We start from the raw sequence: 26,687 nt of genomic DNA on the forward strand, positions 1-26,687 counted from the left end.
TCGTTTACCTGGGAAGAGATGGCTGCAAAATGCACTGTGGTAATGAAAGCTGGTGGAGGTAGTGTCATGATCTGGGAAATGTTCTGCTGAGAAACCTTGGGTCAGGGCATTCATGTGAATGTACTTTGACATGCACCATCTATGTAAAGAATGTTGCTTACCAGGTACACCCCTTCATGTCAATGGTATTCCCTGATGGCAGTGGCCTGTCTCAGCAGGGTAATGCACCCTCCCACACTGCAAAAATTGTTTAGGAATGGTTTGAGGAACATGACAAAGAGTTCAAGGTGTTGACATGGTATCCAAGGTCCCCAGATCTTAATTTGATTGGGCATCTGTGGGATGTGTTGGGAAAAACAAGTCCAAGCCATGAAGGCTACACATGACAACTTACAGAATTTAAAAGATCTGCTGCTAATGTCTTGGTGCCAGATGCCACAGGACACTTTCGAAGGTCTTCCAGGGTCAGTTGCTGTGGATCAAGACCAGACTAGACTGTACTAAAAGGAGACAATCCTCAGGTCTAGGTGTTGTTGCAATAAACAGTGGAATAAGACAATACCATGTTAACCTAACACACAGAGAGTCTTATTATTGTTTTGTGGTTTTTTTTGCTCCTTAGTTTGCTCAGCTGACTGTCTGATTGCCTGTTAACAGCAACACAGCAACAATTAACACCTCTCTCAATTAAAAAGTTGCAGCTGTGCGTTCCTCTCAATTTAAAAGGACAGAGCAAACGGAAAAAATACATCCTCATGTGAACTTGTTAAGCTACATTAGATCGAAATAAGTGTTGTCATGTTGCTCACATCAAGCATCTGGAAAGGCCACGAAATCTATGGAAAGTATATAGAAAGTAACAATAATTGCAGTGACTAATTCTGCATTTTAAAAATTACTTTTAATTTTTTTATTTTCAGAAATACTTAATTATTCGTTGAGTATATAGTGAGAAACTTCTGTATTTATTAAAGATATCTACAGTGACAAATTCTGTATATTGGTAAATATGAGTTATTGTTTATCTCTACCTATTCATTTTATGTTATGATTGAGAAATCCTGGCACTAGTAAAAATAATTTTTATTTAATAAAAACATACAGGGTCTTCTAGAAATGGACTATTAACTCTTTCAGGGCTGATGTCGACTTTTGTCAAAATTCAGGAGTAGAGGACAGTAATCAGCTGTAAACTGCAATAAAAATCACCGTTACATTTTAGTTCAACTCTCTTTGCTAGAAGGAAAGTTACATAGCTGTGCTGATTTAACCTCGATTCCCTACTCATGCATGAGTAGCGACAAGCAAACAATGGCACCGACATCTGGCAAGAGAACAAAGCGAATGTGCAAAGCAAAATACTCCATGGATGTTTTACGTAATTTCGTCAAATAGGACTCTGACCTGTCAGACTCTGAGTTTGATGCAAGTGATCTGGAGATAGATGTCAAAAACAAAAGTGAGGTACCAGCATCATCTGATTGTTCCCCAGCTGATCGTGGTGCTGAACACTTTCGTGTAGCTAATGCGCCTACAGCAGCATTTGCCTGGGAGAACCACCACTTATGATGACAAGAGGTACAAACCAGATTGCGTCACATTGCGACCGCCACCGCCACCCACCTGCTGTGCAAAGACAGCCAGGCAGCTGGCCCACCGTGCATTCCTGCTGACCAATGAGGTGCCCCCATGCAGTCACTGCCACCAGAGATGCCAAACATGAGCCAACAGCAGCTACAGAACAAAACTAGACTTACAAGTAATCATCTTAATGATTGTATTAACACTTCCTCAAAATTTTATTATTGGTGGTTTTGGTGCATTTTTGTAACATTTTTTTCTTTTTTGTTTTACCCCTTTGTATTGAAAATTTCCTTTGTCTCATTTCTGTATCAGTTTTGGCTGCTGTTGTCCAGTTGGGTAACTAAAAAAGAAACAAAAACACTAGTTTCTAAATGAACCCAACTGGATTTTTCTGTGTTATTTTTGTCAGAGGCAGAGATTAAATACCTATTAAGAATAAGACACAGGTGATAACAAAATTTAAAACAGCATTATGAATAATGCTTTTATTTCAATATTATTAGAGAGAACTGGAAGTTGTCTGCTGCAAATATGAATATGCACAAGAAAACTCCATCTGAATTGGTGGAAAACATGAATACAATAAGAAACAGCAGGGACCAAAATTCAGAACTGTTATTGACAATTGAAGAGTTGCAGTCTTTAAGAAGGACATCAGAGTGGCCATCAAGCTGACACCCACAGCTGCCACTACTTACAACAAAATGAAAAGGCACATAAAACAGTTTGATGGCTAGGTTGGCATGCAATCTGTAAAATAACAGGCACCAGGAAAATCAGCCATCATGTATTGTGCAGTAAAAATAAGGCAAAAGGTATTGCTGGTAGGGTGTGTTCAATATCTGAATAGACAAGTGGGTAAGAAAGACCATAAACAAACACGGCTAATTGCTGTATGTTTCTCCAGCTCTACAAACACAAAAGGAAATTATAAAAATTCAAAAATATCTGTCATGAGCACGGTCCATGGCATTGGTTATTTTAAAAATAAAGGAGCACTCAAGCTTTGGGTTTGGTGCAGACACGTATTATAACATGGTGGGACAACTTGGTTTGAGTGTTGATGAGGTAATCAACTGACTGTGTATTCACTTGCAGAAGCGTGCAATTCAGCTGATAGCGTTCCTGGGGCTGTAATCATCTCCAGCACATCCAAATCTCTAATAGTATAATAAGGAGCCTCAGCAAGAAATGGGGAGATCAAAGGAGAAGAAAGAGAAACATGGATGTTAAACGGAAAGAAATGCAATGAAAAGGGACAGTTTTGTGGCAGAGCTGGTGCTACATATGGAGACAGGAGGTGAAGCTGGCCCCAAGAGGAGCATGTAGCTAACACTCGAGGGCCACAGCTGCTCCCAGGTGTGACTCACTGTTCTGAGGAGGTTCCCACCTTAAGGCCGTGTGGTGGTGGTGGTGGTGGTGGTGGACAGGAGGCAGGGGTCCCCACAGGCTTCATGGGAATGCAGCAAAGGATGCTAGTTGGGCTTGGGACACAATGGTGGTGACTGAACGAGGTGGCTGGGGGTGCAATCTCATGAGAAGGTGGACAATGCCTGTTGGTGGACGTCCCCGAGGACTGAGGAGATGTCAGGCTTAAGAGATCACTCAGGCAACTAGGGTTTTAGAGGAAGACAGGTCCAGTGTATGTTTTAATATCATTTTCCTGGATTACTTATTGGACATTTTTAGCTCCACAAAAGACAATTTTTATGGAAAATATTTATATTTTATGGAAGATTACACTACACTGATATGTACCTTTGTTCCTGTGTGGAAAAATAAAAGCACAATGCACTTTGTACCATCTGGGTTATGTGTCCTCATTGCACTAGCTTGTCCTGGTCATGACTATCAATGGTTCTGGGTTCAAGAACATTGTGCCTGCAGGAGCCAACCCAGACCATCACAATATAATTTAAACACTTTCAATTCAATTTGTCCTTCAGTTTAAATCAATCCAGGCCTGCCACTTATATAAAAAAACATATTGAAACAAAAGTAATTTATTTCCAAAATACATAAGTCAAAATCTCTGTAAAATAATGTCTGACTATTTCTACATTTTAAAAACATGACCTAATTTCCAGTGATGTAAAGAAATGAAGTACAATTACTTTGTTACTGTACAATTTTAAAGTATCTACAGTATACTTGACTTAAGTAAATTTAGCTGTGCATTCTTTTGACTTTTACTCAACAACATCTTATAGCAAAAATCTTGACTTTCTACTGCACTATATTTATATGTGGCACTGTGTTATATTTTCCACTCAGAGTGCTGTTTTTATTTATTTTTTTAAATAATCAGATGATGACAGAGTTTGTGTTGGGCAACTTGCATTTTTCTTTTCAAATGAGTCTATCAGTGAATCATGGGAACCGATTTGCGAGCACAAACAAATTGTTTCAGTAGAGCTCAACGGGAGTGCGTGAGTGATAACAGAAGCCTGTTTCATTTAGATGTTTAAAGCACCTGTGAAATACAGCTCTACTTCACTTTCTATACTCGATTTATTATTGATATACAGTGGTGTGAAAAACTATTTGCCCCCTTCCTGATTTCTTATTCTTTTGCATGTTTGTCACACAAAATGTTTCTGATCATCAAACACATTTAACCATTAGTCAAATATAACACAAGTAAACACAAAATGCAGTTTGTAAATGGTGGTTTTTATTATTTAGGGAGAAAAAAAAATCCAAACCTACATGGCCCTGTGTGAAAAAGTAATTGCCCCCTGAACCTAATAACTGGTTGGGCCACCCTTAGCAGCAATAACTGCAATCAAGCGTTTGCGATAACTTGCAATGAGTCTTATACAGCGCTCTGGAGGAATTTTGGCCCACTCATCTTTGCAAAATTGTTGTAATTCAGCTTTATTTGAGGGTTTTCTAGCATGAACCGCCTTTTTAAGGTCATGCCATAGCATCTCAATTGGATTCAGGTCAGGACTTTGACTAGGCCACTCCAAAGTCTTCATTTTGTTTTTCTTCAGCCATTCAGAGGTGGATTTGCTGGTGTGTTTTGGGTCATTGTCCTGTTGCAGCACCCAAGATCGCTTCAGCTTGAATTGACGAACAGATGGCCGGACATTCTCCTTCAGGATTTTTTGGTAGACAGTAGAATTCATGGTTCCATCTATCACAGCAAGCCTTCCAGGTCCTGAAGCAGCAAAACAACCCCAGACCATCACACTACCACCACCATATTTTACTGTTGGTATGATGTTCTTTTTCTGAAATGCTGTGTTCCTTTTACGCCAGATGTAATGGGACATTTGCCTTCCAAAAAGTTCAACTTTTGTCTCATCAGTCCACAAGGTATTTTCCCAAAAGTCTTGGCAATCATTGAGATGTTTCTTAGCAAAATTGAGACGAGCCCTAATGTTCTTTTTGCTTAACAGTGGTTTGCGTCTTGGAAATCTGCCATGCAGGCCATTTTTGCCCAGTCTCTTTCTTATGGTGGAGTCGTGAACACTGACCTTAATTGAGGCAAGTGAGGCCTGCAGTTCTTTAGACGTTGTCCTGGGGTCTTTTGTGACCTCTCGGATGAGTCGTCTCTGCGCTCTTGGGGTAATTTTGGTCGGCCAGCCACTCCTGGGAAGGTTCACCACTGTTCCATGTTTTTGCCATTTGTGGATAATGGCTCTCACTGTGGTTCGCTGGAGTCCCAAAGCTTTAGAAATGGCTTTATAACCTTTACCAGACTGATAGATCTCAATTACTTCTGTTCTCATTTGTTACTGAATTTCTTTGGATCTTGGCATGATGTCTAGCTTTTGAGGTGCTTTTGGTCTAATTCTCTGTGTCAGGCAGCTCCTATTTAAGTGATTTCTTGATTGAAACAGGTGTGGCAGTAATCAGGCCTGGGGGTGGCTACAGAAATTGAACTCAGGTGTGATACACCACAGTTAGGTTATTTTTTTAACAAGGGGGCAATTACTTTTTCACACAGGGCCATGTAGGTTTGGATTTTTTTTCTCCCTAAATAATAAAAACCATCATTTAAAAACTGCATTTTGTGTTTACTTGTGTTATATTTGACTAATGGTTAAATGTGTTTGATGATCAGAAACATTTTGTGTGACAAACATGCAAAAGAATAAGAAATCAGGAAGGGGGCAAATAGTTTTTCACACCACTGTACTTGATGCTCATAATGGGGGTAGTGAGGGGGTGGAGGTTGTTGGAGGAACCATTTGGGTTTGTACAATCTGGAGCCCATGAAGATCTTAATCTGGCATTGTCAGTTGCATACTCTGCATCATTCCTAACTAAAACAGCACAACCTGTACTGCTTTGGTGCTTCACACAATATACATTTAGCAGACACACCTAACATCATATTATACTGTAGCATTAGGGACTACATTCAACAAGTACTTTAACTGCAATACTTGAAGTAAATTTATAAACAATTATTTGCTTATTTTTACTTAAGCAGAAAGGTTAATGGGGTACTTCAAATTTTACTAGAGTACATTTTTGCTAATTTATTTGAACTTTTATGTAAATTCTTTGAGTATTTCCTTCTACACCACTGCTCACTACATTAATTTGTTCAAATTAATTTTGTTTTCTTCTTTCTAGTATAGCACTTGTCACTGAGTACTGCCTCAGAATGCTTACAGATAATTACAACTAATAATAGCAAGGTACGAAACAGTACAACTCGTGCACGCATTGTTGTGTTTGGGCTTTAGTTGTGCAAAAACAGCCAGAAAGATGCTTTCACACGGTCTTTATTCTTGAACTTGAAGAGACATAATTGGATCCTTTATTAAACACACAGCAAATGAGACAACTTCTTCAGTTTCTTGACTCCAGTCAAGGATTCTTCAGGATTAAAAGAATTCAAACATGTTTTCCTTTAGGGTTATCGAACTGAAGAGAGGCAGGACCTGCAACCTGCAAAATACAAATATCAGCCAGAGAGTGAACAGAATGTAGAGTAAGTTGCTGAGCTTTAAAGATTTCCGTTACTGTAAGATATGTGACATCATGCATACCTGCAGCTGCCTGAGTTGACCCCACATCTTTAAACTTATTTTCTACTCAAAAGTGTGTTTTTTTTGTAATTAAGTCAGCTCTAAAAACTAATTGTTCACAATATAAACACACATCCGATATAAACAAACAGGAAAAGAAATTAATCTCGAAGGTTAAAAAACAGAAAATTCATGTTAATATGAATTCCTATTAACATAAGAACTGAAATATGAAAGTTGACAACAAATGAGAGGTAAACAAAAAAAAAACTCCAGTTAACAGCTGTCATGAAAAAAATAAACCCACGAGGAATCTATGGTCTCTGAGCAAAGTCACATTTAATATGGCCTCACTCTTCCAGACAGGCTTTTAGCATGCATATGCATGGTATGCATATGCTGAAGTCCACAGCTGTATAAACTGAAGTAAAATGATGTGGTCCAGCAGAGTCTCAGTATCTGTTGAATCCTAAAGAACACAATCACTTTGATATCTCTTTCCATGGGCAGTGGTTTTAGTTCAACAAATTAGAAGTGGAACCAAGTGCCACACCACAAGACACCTAGAAAACATTATTTCACATTTCGTATTAATTGGCAGGCCTTCCTATTTGAGTATAACGAACACAGTTGCCATATGAATCTTCTAATCATAAGCTGTAGCCAGTGTTTGCTGGGCCAAATTACTGTGCCTTCAGCATGAATTTAAATGTTGAGACTGCCAGGGGCATCCATTACATTATCAGGCAGATCATTCCACAGTTGCTAAACTTAAAGGCTTAACCTTCTACAGAAGTTCTATTTATTATTTCTATTTTACAATGTCGGCATCTTGTGATTGTAATATATGTGCACTGCCTTAATAAAGATTTGGCAGAGGGAATGAATATACTGGTCCAGGAGAAGAACAAGACAAAATCAAAGTTACAAAGGTCAATATGTAAACCAAAGATCAAGTTGAGGAGACACAAGAAATTCTAAACCTTTAAACTAAGCTCAGAAACCCCTAATGGAAAGGTAAAAGCAAGAAAACACTATTAAAAAAATTTAAAAGTTTCTAAATAACATTGCATTCCAGGACGCAGTAATGCATTTTGTTAAATAAATAGGACAAAAGCAATTAAAGCTTGATACGTTAGAAAGAAGCAATAAACTTGATTGGAACCCAATGTAGAGACTCAAAATTAAAAGTTATAAAGTCATATTTACCTGTCCTGGTCCTTACAGTAGTGTTTTAAATTAAAGGAAAGCTACATACAGAACATTTAAGCAAAATGTGAATAAAGCATTTGAGTAGTTAATTTTGTTTGAAATTGTTGCAGGAATTACATTTTATGTAAAATAAATTGTAAGAAATTGCAAAATTGAATTGTTTGCATCCAATAACATAGTTGAGATAAAAGATGGCTGTGGCTTACAATGTCAGAGGAATCACAAAGCAAATGCAAAACTGAGACAAAAATAAAAGCCCCAATGAAAGAAACCACACCTTTGAAATTTTATAAAAACAAAGTGTTCCCAAGGTCCTGACATTGGCATTGTGTGTTGATAGAAATCACGAGGCCTGTGGATTGGTGTCACATTGAACAGAGGCTGCTCAGTTCAGTTAAGCCATCCATCTCTCAGTAATCTGCGGATGTGGCACAGTACTGTTAACCTGCTACTCTTTATTTATTTTTTTGTTGGCTAGCAAATAGGCAACACCCAAGAGTCACAATCCAGCTGGATGAGCAAAGCATAAACAAAGATAGTAATGTGCACTTTATATCCAATGGATCACTGATGTTATTTCTTGAGTGACAGAGATTATTTGAACATTAGGCAACATTAATAGACAGAAGTGAAAGCAGTGGTAGTAACCTAAAATGCATGTTTCATATACTAATATACAATACCCTCCATAATGTTTGTGGCAAAAACACATTTTTCACCGATTTACCCCATTTCCTCCACAGTTTAAAATTACAAATCATACAATTCAGACGTGATTAAAGTGCACATTGCAGACTTTAATATTAAGGCTATTTGCATACATTTTGGTAACACCATGTAGAAATGACAACACTTTTTCTACTGTGGGGAACAGCCCGGACACAGACAGGTAGACATGTTGGTTTCACCACACACACATTTATTATACATATTTACAGTTGTCCAAGTGCACAAACCCAGTGCCGCAGCACCAATCACCCCTTAAGTCCTTGGCCACACAACACAATGCCTTCAGTCTCTGGTCCGCCTCCACTCCTCTTCTCTGAGCTCCGTCCTACTTCCACCCGACTCTTGCCCATGACTGGAGGGAGGCGGCCCCTTTTATACACCCCGGATGGACTCCAGGTGCTTCCCGAGGAGCCTCTGTTGACACACCCCTTCGTGGCGGAAGCTCTGGTTGTGTACCCGGAAGTCCTCCAGGTGTCCCCAATCCTCCTCCCCCCAGCACTTCCGGGTGTGGCAGAAGTGCTGAGGTCCAGGGCTCCCAAGGCATCAGGGTGCCCCCTGGCGGTGACCACGGGCCCCTACAGGGTTGAGCTTCCAAGCTCTGTACCCGTGGCCCCCAAAACAACCAGGGCGGTCGCCCCCTCGTGTTCTGGAGGAGGTACAAGCCCTCCTCCGGTCCTCCTGGGCGTCCCGGCCGGGTATGAACCCCAGGTGGGTGCCACACTACATGGTCCCCCCAATTTCAGGGCACCATGATGTTTGGGACATAGCAATCGCAGGTATATTAAAGCAGTCATAGCTAATACTTTGTTGCAGATCCCTTGCATGCAATGACTGCTTGAAGTTTGTGATGTACAGACTTCACCAAGTGTTGAGTATCTTCTCTCGTGATGCTCCGCCAAGCCTTTAGTGCAGCCATCTTCAGCTCCTGCTTTTTTCAGGGGTTTTCTCCCTTAAGTTTTCTCTTCAGCAAATGGAAGGCCTGATCAATTGGATTTAAATCGGGTGACTTGCTTGGCCATTCAAGAATTTTACAACTTTTAGCTTTGGAAAACTCCTGTGTTCCTTTAGCAGTATGTCTGTAATATTTTTCTTGTTGTCCAATGTGTTTGGAGGCAGTTACTGGAACATGAGCAAATAAGATGTTTCTATACACCTTAGAATTTATTGTGCAACTGCTGTTAGCAGTTACATCATCAATGGAGACATGTGTTCCAGTACCTGTGGCAGCCATACAATACCCAGGCCATAACACCACCAACACCACCGTGTTAAATGGATGAGGTGGACTGCTTTGGATCTTGGGCAGTTCCCTTTCCTCTCAACACTATGCTCTTGCCATCACTCTTTAATATTGGTTAATCTTTACCTTGTTTGTGCACAAGACCTTTTTCCAGAATTCTACAGGTTCTTTTAAGTTCTTTTTCAAACTGTAATCTGGCCATCCTGTTTTTCTGGCTAACTAGTGGTTTGCATCTTGCAGTGTGGCTTCTGTATTTCTGTTCATCAAGTCTTCTGCAGATAGTAGTCTCCAACACATAGACAACTGCCTACTGAAAACTGCTTCTGATCTGTCAAACAGGCGTTTTGGAGTTTTTTCTTTACCAAAGGTAGGATTCTTCTGTCATCAGCAATGGATGTCTTCCTTGACCTACCATTCCTTTTTGCAATTATGCAACTCACCAGTATGTTCTTTTGTTCTTAATGATACTCCAGACAGTTGATTTAGGTAATCCTAAGGTTTTACCATTGTCTGTAATGGTTTTATTTTTGTTTTTTAGCCTCCTAATAGCTTCTTAGACTTTTATTGGAACAGCTCTTGTTTTCATGTTGACCAATGACAACCACAGACTCCAAAGGGTACAAGAAAATTTAGATATTTTATGTCTGCACTAATAAAGCAATGAAACACACCTGAGTAATCATAAACACCTGGGATGCCAAATGTCCCTAACATTATGGTGCCCTGAATTGGGTGGACCGTGTATAAAAAAAATATATGCAAATATCCTCCAATTAAAATGTGCACTTTAATCACGTCTGAATTGTTTGATTTGTAATTTTAAACTGTGAGGCAGAGGGGTTAATCAAGGAAAAATGTGTCTTTTCCCCAAATATTATGGAGCTCACTGTATTTACCAAGAAAAAATAATTATAATTCAGTATCAGGAAAATCAGGGGTCAAAACCGGAACTGTTCAATAAATTCTGAGCATCTTAATATGGAAAGACCCAAAATCACAAAGATATATGCCATAGTCTAAACCAGCTATTTAAATATCTTTGTCTTTCAGTCAAAAAGTTAGCACTGGCTTCATAGACTTGACAAAAAATAGGACCGATGCTGTAAAAATACAATCAGAAGAAAAAGTCTCCATGAAAATGGTCCCCTTTCTAGCACCTGGAATTTTTGTTTTTTGAAGAAACGTGGACATCATATCATCACAGTGGCTACAACTAACTCCTGTATTTTCTGTTATGTTACATAAGATCATATTGGTTAAAGTATCACTGGGATGTGTTTGTATAACTTGCTTTTGTAAAGCAGAATGATGCCACTGACATAACAGAGTTTCCTCTTCCTTCCCCTTACACCTCTAGCCTCGCTGGACCTGTCACTGGAGTTATCGTCATAACGAAAGACTTAAAATGAATTCATAAATACAGTATATTTTATTTATTACTTTCATATCTGCATTATTTAACCACACATTGATTTATTATTTACTATTTTTGGCATTTCATTTATTCATTCAAAAATGTATTCCAAATTTGTTGTTTATCTGTTGTTCTTGCAATTTTTTCTTTGACATCTTGTAAAGCACCCTCAGCTACAAGCCTAGCATGAAAATGTACTATAGAAATAATTATTTTTGTTGTTGATATTATATTTGCTCAACTCTCTGACATTCTTTTGCGCAGTATTGTTATGAGACCAGCCATAGGCTCACTGTATCTATTATTGGTATTTCACCAATTTGTTAAAGATCGAACAGTTATTGTATTTATGGTAGCACTTTTCAAAGCAACCACCATTGCAGGTATGATATGCTAGTGTGTAAAACGTTTTTCAAAGTTGTGATTTACTGTGTTAATTTTATTTAAATGAATAAAGGAGTATACAAGGACAAAAGGATATGAGTAATAACAAGTTATTTGCAATATTGGATTTATAACATCCAAATACTGTATCTAATTTCATACCCAGTTAATCCGTTTAATTTAAAAGGTTGCAAGAAACTGGAAGCTAATCCCACAGTATTTTGTAAAAGGCAGGAAACAAACCTATATGTAGTGCCAGTTCATTGTTGGGAATTTTCTCACGTACATGCACATTTGGACCAATTTACTAATTAAACTAACATGCACATCTCTTGGAATGCTGGAAATTGAAGTAGCTGGAGAAAAACACATGAAGACAAGGGATACATTTGCCAATTCCATTTAGAGAGCAACTAGGAAGGAATTCAAGCCCAGTCTTCTGAAGCTGTGAGACAGCAGTATTAAGAATTGTGACAGCGTGGTACCCCTTTTTTAGGTGGTTAAATGTTTTATTTATGAATCTGTCATTTTTGTTTTACTCTTACAGGCTTATATAGGACATCAGTCTATTATTTTACTTTTCTTCACTGAAAATAAGTGAACAAGTATTTTATGCTCATTTTACTTAGTGGAATTGTTGCTGCTTACATAATAGGGTGCAGAAATGTGCTGGAGCATACATAGCAGAAGATTGGTATTGCAGTCGGAGACAATTTTGTAGCCCTTTTCTTCTCCATTAACATAATAATAAACATTAAAGTAAATCTTCTCTGACTGGTGTCACAAACAGTGAATTATTGCTGCATCAATTGTTTGCTTATACTTCCAGTCTATGAAAGCTGCAGCATGAATTTACATTGTAAATTCTTTCAATTTCTGATTGCTGTTTCAAAAGTGGTTGTCTGGGATGAGTTTAGATCATAAATTAATAACATTTCTTTTTAAAAGCTCATTTCATTTCCTGAATGCTTTATATTTAAAGTATATGCATATAATACTTCTTAATGTGATAAAAATAAGAAATTCATTAAGACCTATGCTGAACAGGGCTTTACTAACTCCACAATAATGTTATGTCAGAAATTATTTATATAGGTTGCACTAATTAGGCATGCCTCTGACTGTGTTTTAATTGCAATTGTTATTAGCACATGAATCAGACCAGGGAATGTCTCTTGGGTATTAAGACAGTAAACTTTTCCTGTTTTACATCTACTTTCCTTCAGTAAGAAAATGCCACACACAAGTGAAATTGGACAAATAGCACTTTGGGAAATACAGAATAAGCAAATATATGTATTGCCTGCCAACACACTCAAAGGTGTGATCCCAATACATGAGTGGATGACCCAGTTTTCTCATATTTTCAAAGAAATGTGCTGGGGGATTTGCCTACGCTTTTCCATGTATAGTAGCTCAAATTAACAGAAGACTTAATCAAAAGAATTAAGAGTAGTGGGTAGAAAATAATGCCTGTTGCTTTCTCTCAAGTAATATTAATGTTGTTCTTATTTTTGCATCACATATTCATTAATTACACTCATGAAGCTATGAACAAATTCCCTGTGTGCAGTAAAAGTTGTATAGTTTTACACTTTATAGTTACGTACTGAGGCGTCCAAAAAGGTGACCTGGTCAGAAAGAGGAAGTTGTTCCATAAGAATAAGCTTGACATATTTGCTTTATATTAGACTAGGAAAATTAAATTCCCAGTAGCTGGCTTAAGCTAAGAAATGTTGACAGTCAACATATCCTATGCATGAATGTCTCAGGTTAGGTTTTGACCAGGAAGTGAAAGTTCTAGGTTGGCACACATCAATTTTTTTGTCTCTTTTGTTTCTTTTCTTATATTTTTGTTGATCCCCTAGATCGTAAAAATGTTCTGACCAAAAACTGTGCTCCCTGGGGAAGAGATGGATGAAGCTCAAACAGAAGACTGCCAGTCTTGCTAAAAGTGTTGAAGAACTCTTACTAGAATACTTACTAGTATTCCACATTTAGATATAGTAATATCTCCCATCCCTACAGCTGTTATAGAGTGAAAACTAAAGATAGCTTAGACTCGGAGAACTGGAAGGAATCCCTTGGCATGAAGCGGTTTGTCAGATTCTTAGACATTAATTTATTTATTACATATTTCTATATGTATTGTTTGGCTGGTCGAATGTTGTATGTGGTGGGTATAGTCACATAAGTTAACATGTGAAGGAACAGCAGTCATCTCAACTACTATAGAAACAGGCCAAAAGTAACAAAAGGATTGTCAGCTTTTCTAATTTTCTTTTAATTGTTTATCTTCCTTTTTGGGTAATTTTTGCTACTTCTTAGAAAGTGTTTTCTCTTTTTGGCTGTACATTTGGATACTGTTTCTGCCAATTCTAGATAATTGTTATGTATCAGCCTCAATTTTATGTTTTATTGATGTTTTATTTAATTTTGAGTTATTTTATTTCATTTTTTCATGATGCTATTTCAATTAGCTCACTTAACATTTGTTATTTGTGTTTTGTCCCCTTAAATTTGCCCCTATTCTCTGTTTTTTTTGGGTGGGACCTCAGGAGATGTGGCCCTCCTTCTGGCTATTTCAGAAGAAAGACCCAGCAGTCAAGTATTGAAGTTGTTTTGAGTCATTTGTAAGCTTTATTGGATTAACTGATTTTTGACATTTTTATCTTGGATTGTGCTTTGAGACTTGTTTGCTTTGAACTGCCTTTCAGACAACCCCTTTTGCTATTTTGAACATTCTTGTTATAATTTTCTATTTTCCTAAATACATTTTCTATTTATAATATATTTTTTATCTTTTTGCTAAATTTTACAGCTGAAACTGTAGTTGGTCTGCCTGATATTGACCTGTGACCTTTGAGAGGGCCTCACCCGCCCACAAGAGTGCTTAAGAATGTTCAATTGAGCTTTTACGTAGTGCACCTTTACTCAAAGACTGACTATATGTATTAACAGGGCCTATAGTAAGGAAACCCAAGGAGCTGGGCCTGATTAAATTTAAGTCTGAAAATAATCCTCTTCTCTTGATTTCATCCCTTTTGAACAAGTTAATTAGGTGGAGCTTATACAATTTATACCCAGTTCTAGCTATACATTGCATATTAAAGGACCTGTTTAGAAGAAGTGTCATTCTGTACATGAAAGATGTTGGACTCTTTAAAAATTAAAAAATTTTGGAGTGTAAGTGATGTTTAAAAACAATTCATAAAACTTCTATGTTTATGGCAAACTCGTATGTTTAAAAAATCTCATTTTATGTGCAAAATTAATTATTTATCATATATTTTAAAATGAAAATCTTAAACATACTACATTGTTAGCTGCGTTTACCCAGAATTACCAAGGTTCTGCAGCTTTAGTTTGCTTCATAGGATTCTAGCAATAGTATGACACATTGAAATGATTCCACAGACCAAATATGTTTGTTTATAAAAGCATTAATAAAAGATTAAAGAAAAACAGTTCACATAAAAATAGAGAAAAAAATAGATATTGCATTGCAAAGAAATGTTCTTGCTTAAGAAAAGTTCTTTTACAACAACAACAACATTTATTTATATAGCACATTTTCATACAAAAAGTAGCTCAAAGTGCTTTACATAATGAAGAGAAGAAAAATAAAAGACAAAATAAGAAATTAAAATAAGACAACATTAGTTAACATAGAAAGGAGTAAGGTCCGATGGCCAGGGTGGACAGAAAAAACAAAAAAAAACTCCAGAAGGCTGGAGAAAAAAATAAAATCTATAGGGGTTCCAGGCCACGAGACCACCCAGTCCCCTCTGGGCATTCTACCTAACATAAATGAAATAGTCCTCTTTGTAGTTCGGGTTTTTCACGGAGTCACTTGATGCTGATGGTCATACAGACTTCTGGCTTTTAATCCATCCATCATTGTTGGAACATCATGGTGCTTTGGGTAGATGGTGGTGGCGCACACTTATATAAGATTTTATAGCTTATTTCGTTTCTTTAAGTTTTCTCATACAGTCAAACCATTTCTAAATGTTCAGAAAACTGAACGCCTATCCCATTCACAAACTGCAAATGGGTCTATCACCCATGCTAACAATGAGACTAATTCCAAGCACACTGACTCAATGAACACACTGTATTACTGACTAGCAAATTGTGCTTGCAAAAATTTCACAAAAATAAAAGCGTTAATGAAATGATGATGAGGGAGAGAAGAATACAGTAAGAAAGGGGATTATTTTAATAGTAGTGACTTGTGAGAGGACTCAGTATTAGAATAGTCACATGATTAGTATGGGATGTTGTTATAGTCACTTACAACAGAATAAGAAGGGAAATGCAGGGCACATGTAAGTCATTATGTGTGAAGTGTGGCTGTCAGGTAATTTAGTATACCGACGTTAATAATAATTGTCGGAAAACGCAATTTGTTGCATAAATGTTATTGTCAGCGAAAATATTACCCTGTGTGTAACCTGCAAGTACCTGTACCTTTAACTCAGGTTACCATGTAACTCTGGAAAATGTAGTGTACAACCGGCCATGGGTAAAAACAGGGCCTGGCAAATAAACTCCAAAGTTACTAAACATTTGTTGTTGTGACTTTGTGATAGTCGTACAATATGATAAACGAACGGGGAATTGCCTACGCCGTAATATAAACGGAATATCTTGCTTTGAATTGTCAGTGTTATGGAATCCCTGTAGTTTTTCCGTCGTAAAGTTTCGTGTTGTCTGGCAGTTCTTTCTGCTCTTCAGAAAGGTTGTGTGTGTAATTTGTTTTTCGTTCATTGTCTAGGTGCAAGACGTGCTGACGCTGATCTTCAGATAATGTCGCTCTGTGGTTTGTCATACATTGTCTTTTTTGTTCTAAGGCATCTTGCCTATGGTGGTTGGTCTGGCATGATATAGATGTTTCTTCTTCTGTGTGTTGGTGTGAGTATGTAGGCCAGTGAGACCATTTCTGTTGGTGGCAGCTAAGCTCTATGTGCCTTTTCATTTTATTGGGAGGCTTATATTGAAGTGAAGGAAAGAAGAGGTGTAAAATGGTGGCGTCATGATGCAGTTTCGATCAGTAACAAAGTAGGCACCGAATAAACAGTCGATAACTGGTCACATTGAAGAACTGAAGATAAGCCTAAGACCAAAACTCTGGCAGGAACACAGATTCCGCACTATTATTGTTGAGGGATATAGTAGTTGTGGCAACCATTGTTTATATCGAGCACGGACGAACACAAGTGAAATAATATAAGGATATAGCAAGAAAGTTCTATCTCTTATTAACTTACAGGGGGTGAAAGGCTATACTATAATCTATAACTATGAAAGAAAATTGTATTCTATTCTACTTAAGCAATCACTAGTATGATTTTAGCATAAAGCTTTATCTTTCTAAAATTGGCTCTTACATACATTCTTTACTTTCTTTAATGTGAAACAAATTTCTGTAACCTGAGATGACTGATGCATCCATTTAAAATGAGTGAGGATTTCTGGGTGTCACAAACTTGACCACAAGTCATAGCAAGGTTTTGGGTTGGGTTCATAAGGGTTTTCAGCCATAGGCTCGAGCCCAGACGTGACATCACAGAGCACGGAGCAGGCAAGGTCTTCTTCCATAGGCTCGGACCCGGAAGTGACTTCAAAAGGGCCAGGTCGAATCTGCCATGAATGGTCTGCAGGAAAGGAAGAAAAAGAGTCAGTGCACTCTGCCACATCCCAGTCTGATTCGGAATTGCCCTTACTCAAGCCCTTTAGCTGCCTCCCATGCGCACGTGTGACATGGGTTATTTGCATGCAATTGTACCATTTCATAATATTTTAGTAATGTGACTGCACTAGCTTGAAAAACCACCAGGTGGAGCCATGAAAGATGTTATTTGTACATTCAAACTCCAGTTAAGGCAAAGAGATAATCTTTCCTTAGATAATATATTTTAAGATGAACACTGTTTAAGCGTTTATTGTTTTTAAACTGTTATTATGCTGTAGCGAGTGAACATTATATGTGTTTTTCAGGCTTACATCTTTACAGAGAAAATTCAAAGTAAATTTCTTTGGCAGAAAATAAAAATAGCAATAAAAACACATTTTATTTAATTGTGCCTTTCAAGCCATTTAAGAGCACATTACAAGATAAAACCATAAAATATATAACTATAGATGGCAGCAGTACTGTTGAGGGATATTCTATGAAAATGTACACAACCAAATTCCACGTGTCTTTAACCTGGTGGCTTGCAGCACAGTGGGTAATATTTTTATGTGCTTGATCTGATACTATAATGTTTATATTATGTGCTTCATAAAATGTTACTTTATAATGTTTTATTAATGTTGTAATAATACATACAACACAGTAGTAAGAACATAAACTTCTGTTAATGATAAAAAAACACAAATTTATTATTAAGTAATATAAAAAGGTGCATAAATGCATCTTAAATACACCAATAGTGATTGTTTTGAATACATTTTGATATTTTATAAAGAACTTTATTACCCTTATCGCGGTTATGGCTAATAGACCTAACAGACTAATATAAAATGTTGCACCCAGGTACTTCAAAGGCTGATCAAAGCATTATCTTTTGTTCTCTTTAATGCATACCTGCAAATCAGTTACAAAGCAGACATATTACAATATTACACATTACAAAGCAGCCGCTGCTTCACGGCTCTGGAATGCCCTACCAAAGAGCCAAAGAAAACAGCAGATTGTGGGCTGTTTTAAAAAACAGGTAAATAGTTTTCTATTTAGGAAAGCTTATTAACAAGAATGCTATAATTATTGTTGTTTTATCTCTGTTTTTGTCTTTCTTTGCCTTTGTTTGAACTTTTTATGTTGCACTTTGAAGATTTACTGCTAATGTAAAGTGCCCCTATAGATAAAATACATTATTATGTTGGAGATTGAAAAGAACTCTGGTTAGTGCTGCTGAATGAAATTTTCATGTCAGCATGCAAATTTGGTGTTTAGTTTCACTTCCGCAAATATGTGTGTATTGTAATCCTGGTGGGTTTTGGGCAGCTGGACAGACTACAACTCTTTCCATAAATAGAGAATTGGGATTATTGTTATTTATTTTTGAGTTAAGGTTTAACTTCTTTCCAGTTGTGACCTTTATTGACCTTTTATTTATCAGGGTAAGTTACACTGTGCAGGTGAACAAGGCTTTTAGCATGCTGGCATAAGTGTAGAATGGAGATTGCCTTTTATGCTATGCTTAAGGAAGAGGTTTCACCTATTTCTGGACTTAAAGGGCCTAAAAATATGGAACAGTGAGTAAAAAAAAATAATATTTGTCTGAAATTTTTTGCAATTGCTTCAATGGAATCAATAAAGTACACAAAAACAAAACAGTAGCTGCAGTGGACAACAGTGGACATTATTGGCGACAACACATCATAAACAAATACACAAAGCATAATGAAAAGGTTTTTCTACTTTGCACTGTATCAGGGAGGAAGAAACTTCCAAAGTACAAGTACAGTGCAAGGCACTGCTAAGCAAAATGAATTCATATCAATACAGTATACTCTAAATGTTTGTGAATTACCTCAACATTATTTGGGAACTCTACAAATGTAATAAAAATAATTAATTTTCACACTATAACATAATAAAGTCATCCCTTTTTATAAAAAAGTGAAATTCATGAATACCTGACTAAAGTGCACTCCCAACTCCCTCCACCATTCACATACAAGAAAGTTGCCCCATAAAATCAGTCCAGCATGAAGGCATCAGTGTTCAAATACCTGGTATAGTTAGTGTTTGGGGTTTTCACATTCTCTTTGTGTCTGTGTCTACTTTATTGGGCTCTGATTGTTTTGTTCATGCATTTTGATTACTTCACAGCTTTTGGTTTCTTTTTATTTCCTATTAACATAGCTAACTGTTATCTTATTAATGCAATTTTTACAACCACAGATTCAAAGAAATCTCCTGCTTTTATTGTATCCAGAAATTATACTTTCTCTTTTTATCTGGAGGCTAACTAGCAACAGAACTTTGAACCTATATAAGAAAGAAGCAATATAGACATTGTTTACTTTGCTTTAGGCAGATGTAGAGACCTAGAAGTGCACTGCGCTTGTGAGCATCTTACATTTTTTCTACATATCGTAAAACTGCCTCACAATTGGTAAATTATAGGCCAGTTAGGATGTGTTCCTAATAAGATACAGCATTAATTTCTGTAGATTGTCAATTCCATATCATATTTCCTATTGAGAGAGTTGTAAAATTGAAGCATTTTTCCATTGTGATAACAAATACAAGAGTTCACAAAAAGTGTAAAAATTTTTCTATAAAGTTTAGAAACTCTATATAGTCAGAACTTACGTTTCAAAGTTTTTCCAAAATAGCCATATCATATGACCTAGCAGTTCTAAAATTCCCTATTAAATGGATTTAAACACATATAGTGTGAAATTAAATGAAGAAACTTTATCACTAACAAATAATGCATGACCTGCGCCACCTTTTGCAAGTAGCTTGCATGTGACATACTGTGGGCAGTGTGTCTCACACTGCAAATGCCATCCCAGAGCCTGTACACCCGAAGGCTGCACTTAACACATTTTTAATGTAAAAAATGCAGCCCACCTAGTAAAAATAGGTCCAATAGCAAATCTGAGGGTAAGATACTGAATATGTTGTGATAGGAAGTGAGCCTTGTTCAACCCTCCAGACCTAAAACATCACACAGGATACAAAAGATGTGGTATATATTTAAATGTACAAACACATATATATACTGTATATATATATATATATATAATATATACTAGCAAAATACCCGCGCTTTGCAGCGGCGAAGTACTGCCTTAAAATTTTTATTAAGAAGAAAAGTAAACCTTTTTAAACTGAGGAAAAATATACAAATAATTATTTGTTAAGGATCTCTTTGTATACCACGTTGTCAGTTCGGCCCTCCGGTTGTAATATGACCAAGCTGTGCACTGAGCTCACTCTTGAGCATGCAACGTACAGTTGGCCATGTGAAAAGCAATCTTGCCTCAAATCAATGCCAACCTTTTGTAGGGTCTGTCCCTGAGACTTATTAATTGTCATTGTGAAGCAGAGCCTTACTGGAAATTGGAGGCGTTTGAATTGAAATGGGAGATCAGAGGGTATAAAGGGGATGCAAGGAATAAAAACTCTCTCCCCTGAGCCACTGCCAGTAAAAATAGTTGCCTCAATTAGGTTCTTTTGCAGACATGTGACCTGAAGTGTCGTGCCGTTACAAAGTTTCGGTAGCTGTAAGTTTCTCAGTAACATTATTGGTGCCCCAACCTTCAAAATTAGATTATGCTCAGGAGTGCCTGGAGGATTCAGAGTGTGGAGAAACTCTACCGAATAGTGCACCGCGTCTTCCACTTCTATAACTGAATCCACAGACTGATATGTTTTTGGTTGTCAAGGTAGTTCTTGAAGTAAAATGTGGTTTATAGTCGTAGTCATGTCATTTCTTGGTGTCAGGATAGCTCTCTCCCTCAACCACGACATGTCGTTTTCGTGGAGATTTTGTAGATTGGGGTGAACATTTTGAAGAAGGCTTTGTAAGGTATTCACGAGGTGACAGAGATTTGTAGGAAAATTTATTTTACAATTTTCTTGAATGAAGGTGCCATCACCTATACAGTAATCCCTCCTCCATCGCGGGGGTTGCGTTCCAGACCCCCCGCGAAAGGTGAAAATCCGCGAAGTAGAAACCATATGTTTATATGGTTATTTTTATATTGTCATGCTTGGGTCACAGATTTGCACAGAAACACAGGAGGTTGTAGAGAGACAGGAACGTTATTGAAACACTGCAAACAAACATTTGTCTCTTTTTCAAAAGTTTAAACTGTGCTCCATGACAAGACAGAGATGACAGTTCCGTCTCACAATTAAAAGAATGCGAACATATCTTCCTCTTCAAAGGAGTGCGCGTCAGGAGCACAGAATGTCAGAGAGAGACAGAGAAAAGCAAACAAATCAATACGGCTGTTTGGCTTTTAAGTATGCGAAGCACCACGGCACAAAGCTGTTGAAGGCGGCAGCTCACACCCCCTCCGTCAGGAGTAGAGAAAGAGAGAGAGAGACAGATAAAAACAAATAATCAAAAATCAATACGTGCCCTTCGAGCTTTTAAGTATGCGAAGCACCGTGCAGCATGTCACTTCACGAAGCAGCTGCACAGAAGGTAGCAACGTGAAGATAATCTTTCAGCATTTTTAGACGAGCGTCCCTATCGTCTAGGTGTGCGAACAGCCCCCCTGCTCAATCCCCCTACGTCAGGATCAGAGAAAGTCAGCGCAAGAGAGAGACAGAGAAAAGTCAGCGCAAGAGAGAGAGAGAGAAAAGTAAGTTAGGTAGCTTCTCAGCCATCTGCCAATAGCGTCCCTTGTATGAAATCAACTGGGCAAACCAACTGAGGAAGCATGTACCAGAAATTAAAAGACCCATTGTCCGCAGAAATCTGCGAACCAGCTAAAAATCTGCGATATATATTTAAATATGCTTACATATAAAATCCGCGATAGAGTGAAGCCGCGAAAGGCGAAGCGCGATATAGTGAGGGATTACTGTACTCATCAGAAGAGCAGAGAACTCCCCGGCTTTTTTGTCGCCTTTCAAATGAACCCTCATGTTTATTCTTAAGGTAACAACATTGATTTGTGGCCAGATGTATGAAGACTTCAGACATACTTTAACTTTGCCAGTGCATGTTCCTCTGGGCACGACTGGTAGGGTTTGCCGGAAGTCTCCAGCCAGCAACACTGTCAAGCCTCCCATAAGTTGTTGATCTTTCGGATGTCTTGGAGGTTCCAGTCTAAAGCCTCAACACCTCCTCTGTGTGCCATAGTGCATTCATCCCAGACAATAAGCTGACAATGTCACAGCACTTCAGCCATGTTGCTCTGGTTTGATATGTTACACATGGGGGAATCAGTATGGCTGAGGTTCAGAGGCAGCTTGAAAGCTGAATGAGCAGTTCTGCCACCTTCAAGAAGAGTTGCAGCAATGCCAGAAGAAGCCACAGCTATGGCAATGTTACCTTCCACTCGGATTTTCTCAAGGAGAAGGTTTATGAGAAATGTCTTACCAGTTCCTCCTGGAGCATCAAGGAAAAACACTGTGCCAGTGGCCGAGACAACACTCCTCATGACTTGCTCATAAACTGTGTTTTGGTCACTATTTAGCAACAGCTCATTATTTGTGACTATATTAGCCAATTGCGAGATGTTGTAAGATGTCTCTTTCAAGTACTTGGGATTTGACTTAACTTCTGCCAGTTCTCTGAAAGGTGAAGGCAAACCGTAATGATCAAGAGACTGACCTCCAATAGCAATCACGTAGTTTTCAAGCAACTGTAGACACTTGTTATAGATCAAATGTAACCACTGGTGGATTTCTGTTCGTATATGATCTCTTTCAGTCTGTCTCCTAACATCTTCTGCTATACTGTCTTTACGTTTTTCCCATAGGTTTAAGGGGTTTTCCATTTGGCAGAACGCCAGCATGACAGCAAAGAGTTCATGGATCTTTTGAGGTGACCGAGACAGAGCAGCTTCCTGTAGAGTCTCATCCCAGTTGATATCGTTGTGTAAAAAACCAAGTGCCCTGCAGGCCGACTTATAGGTTGGACGTAGGACACCATCAACTGTTCTGAGAGATTTGAAAGACGTGGGACCTGTGATTTTGTTGAGCAGCAGTCGAAGATGGTAGCATTCAGAGTTATTAGGGTGTACAGTGTAGACCCATCCCAGCACATTAGTTTTTTTCACTCCCGAATGTCTTGGTACAGTGTTCCCCTGTTTCCTCCGACGAAACATGTTGTTTGCCCACACATAATATGATGGAATTTCATTATAATGAAGTTGTTTTGCAAAATCATTGTGGTTGCAAAGGTCAAAGAACACTAAAAAGGTCGTCTGTGGTGGATTGTGTACTTTATCGGCAACATTGTCTTCTGTGAAATAAATTCTTTGTCCGTTCTCAAGATGCACAGCAAGATGAATGACTGGAGGGTAACGTTCGTGAATGGGAAAACAGAAATTGCGCCAGCCTACTTCAGAGCTACTAATGTAACACCCAGCTTCGCATCGAGATACTTCGTCATTTTGATTTTGTATTGTAAATACTGCCTGGTCACTTCCCTTGTTAGCATACTTGCAGATGTATTTGATCGATTTTACTGAATTGCAAAATTCGACATTGATGTGAGCATTGAAGAAGCGGGACAGCACAGGACTATAAGGGACCACCCATCTGTTGTCGATATCTACTCCATTGATGTTAATTGTATGACCTCCATTAGCTGGTGCGCGCCGGCAGTACTGAGGGTAACCATCTTCTCCGGTCTGAGTTTCTGAGATGAAGGGACACGGGTACTTCTTACTGCATATTCCATTCATCGGGCAGGGTGAGTTAATATTATGAGGTACCCATGGGCCGTGAATCATGGTGGATTTTACTATTATGTGGAGGGCAGGGTCAGTCTGTGGATCAGGAATTTCCGCATGGATCACTTGATCGCTGACAGCTGGCTTAATCCTATCCTTTAGCCACAACAGAATGTGTGCATGGGGAATACCTCGCTTTTGCCACTCTATGGTGTACATGTAGCAATTTGTACAGCCAAAAATGTTACTGTTCGTGAGCAAGTCCATCATTTTGCGAATTTTGAGATGAAATACACGACTGATAAGGTCGTGGTGATCGTGAGGTTTTTGACGTGGAAGGAGAACTTCAGTGATGTCAGTCCATTTAGGATTGCAAGTAAATGTGATGAATAAGTCAGGGCGGCCATAATGACGTACGTATGTCATTGCGTCGTGTACGCTCGTGCATATAGCAAGGTCCTCCAGTGAACGACGATGGTAATATCACAGTTTAACCAAGTTCCCTTAAATTAGTGTCGTTTTTGTCAATAGCATCTTTCAAGTGGACGTAATTTTCAGCTCGTAGTTTCTTCTGATTTAGTCTGATATAATTTACTCTTTCGGATTCAATTTTTGCGTACATATCAACTAAAAACTGATTTAATAAAGTTCGGAAGAAAAGGATAGTATTATCATGATGTTCTCTGATCATAAGCCGGTACGAATGGAAGTTTGCTGCAGAAACGGTTTTCTTCACAGGTAACTTACTGGCAGCATGAACGTGAGGTATAGACACAGAATAGCCGTCTTCACCATAGCAGAACATGAGGGGATATTGAAGTGCATCATAGGATCTGTGGGTTTCCTTAATGCGTTGCAGTTTATTGTCTCTGCTTTTCAAGACAATATCCCTATTCCCGAAAGTTTGCCCAACGATGACAATACCAACTTGACGTACTGTAGGTTTATTAAACTTGCCTTTGTGTGCATTTAATGTTTCTTTGTCGGCGTGAATGACAACTTTGAAGTCTTTGTCTTCATCTGAAATTCTGTTGATTGTGGAGTGGAAGTCTTGGATGTAAGTGTTACAATCATGCAGAATTTTTTGTAATTGCTGCACCAGGGGCGTGTTAACTCCAGAAACATTAGCGCACCGCATTTGTGCTTTCTTTTCATCGTCCCCGACGAAATAAAGTTGCAAAAATTTGTGTTCCTCAGTTGGCATAGGTAAAAGACTGCCAATCAAGTGATACACTTGTCCCTGGACTTTAAATGAAGGCATAAAATTTCCCTCAACGATTTGGTTGGCACCAAATGACGTCATTTGAAATGTGCTGTTCTACTTTTGAATGCTGTTCAAGAAATGCTCACTTTGAGGATGTTCGCCATTTAACAGGTCCTCAAGAAGGTCAGGAAGCTTATGTAAAAGAGTGAGAAAGACTTTACCACCGTTACAGCACAAACCAGGAGACTCGCATTTCCACCTATGAGCTTGACAATACTCATAGTCAACATCCATGGATCCAATGTGTACTGTTTTGTTGTTTTTGTATGAACCGCTTTTCATTATTGGGATTGTACCTAGAAACAGAAGCTCTATTAACTTGTGGATTTGCCTGCGAGTATTTAGCGACAGCGTGTCTATGAACTTGTGGATTTTTTTGCGAGTATTTGATGGCAGCGTCACGAAGTTGTTTCCGTCTAGCTGCCTCTGAAAATGTACGACGACGTCTGACATGCCTCCTTTTTACTGTTTTCTCACAGCTTCCAAAATAAGTACGTACATCGGTTTCGGTTAGCGCAGGGAAGCTGCCTACCAAATTTCATGAAGATGGGGCCATAAATACGAAACTTTAACTTGGCGGACATTGTCGACCGTTATGATCGTTACACGTAGAATTTCAAAATGAAACCTGCTTAACTTTTGTAAGTAAGCTGTAAGGCAGGGGTGGGCAAAGTCATTCCTGGAGAGCCGCAGTGGCTGCGGGTTTTTGTTCCAACCTAGTTGCTTAATTAGAAAACAATCCTTGCCAATAATTACATTTCATGGCTTGTTAGTGCTTTAACTCTGCTATGTCAAGTCATTCTCATATCCTAGATTTTTTTTCCATTCTAAGGATATCATCCAAATACTTTGAAGTGTAAAACGAATGGGTAATTCTCAATCCTTCACTTTTTTCTCTTCTGTTTCCTTCCAAGTATTTAATTAAACCAAATAGTGCATGATAAATACACACAGGTGTAAAGGGTAACAAGCAAAATGGATAACTGCTGGTTTCTTCTGTCATTTGCATGTTATTGCTAATAAGGAGCAATTAAAAACTGAGAATGCAGCTGTTTAAGACTTAAATAAGTAATAAGGGTTCAAAATCTTAATGAGGGAGATAATCAAAATGAAGCAGAAGTGTTTCTAGAGCAATAAGTGCTTCTTATTAAGCAATTGGGTTGAAACAAAAACCTGCAGCCACTGCGGCCCTCCAGGAATGACTTTGCCCACCCCTGCTGTAAGGAATGAGCCTGCCAAATTTCAGCCTTTTACCTACACGGGAAGTTGGAGAATTAGTGATGAGTGAGTCAGTGAGGGCTTTGCCTTTTATTATTTAACATGGCGGATGTTGTCAACTGTTATGACCGTTACGCATAGAATTTCGAAATGAAACCTGCTTAACTTTTGTAAGTAAGCTGTAAGGAATGAGCCTGCCAAATTTCAGCCTTCTACCTACACGGGAAGTTGAAGTTGATGAGTGAGTCAGTGAGGGCTTTGCCTTTTATT

General features: G+C 38.2%; 1 pseudogene; it reads right to left on the bottom strand.

Moving 5' to 3' along the window:
- Positions 1-17,035: 17,035 nt before the first annotated feature.
- LOC127529020 (uncharacterized) lies at positions 17,036-25,073 on the bottom strand (annotated as a pseudogene).
- Positions 25,074-26,687: the final 1,614 nt, after the last annotated feature.

Source organism: Erpetoichthys calabaricus, chromosome 8 (genome assembly GCF_900747795.2).
Source record: "Erpetoichthys calabaricus chromosome 8, fErpCal1.3, whole genome shotgun sequence".
Taxonomy (NCBI): Eukaryota; Metazoa; Chordata; class Cladistia; order Polypteriformes; family Polypteridae; genus Erpetoichthys; species Erpetoichthys calabaricus.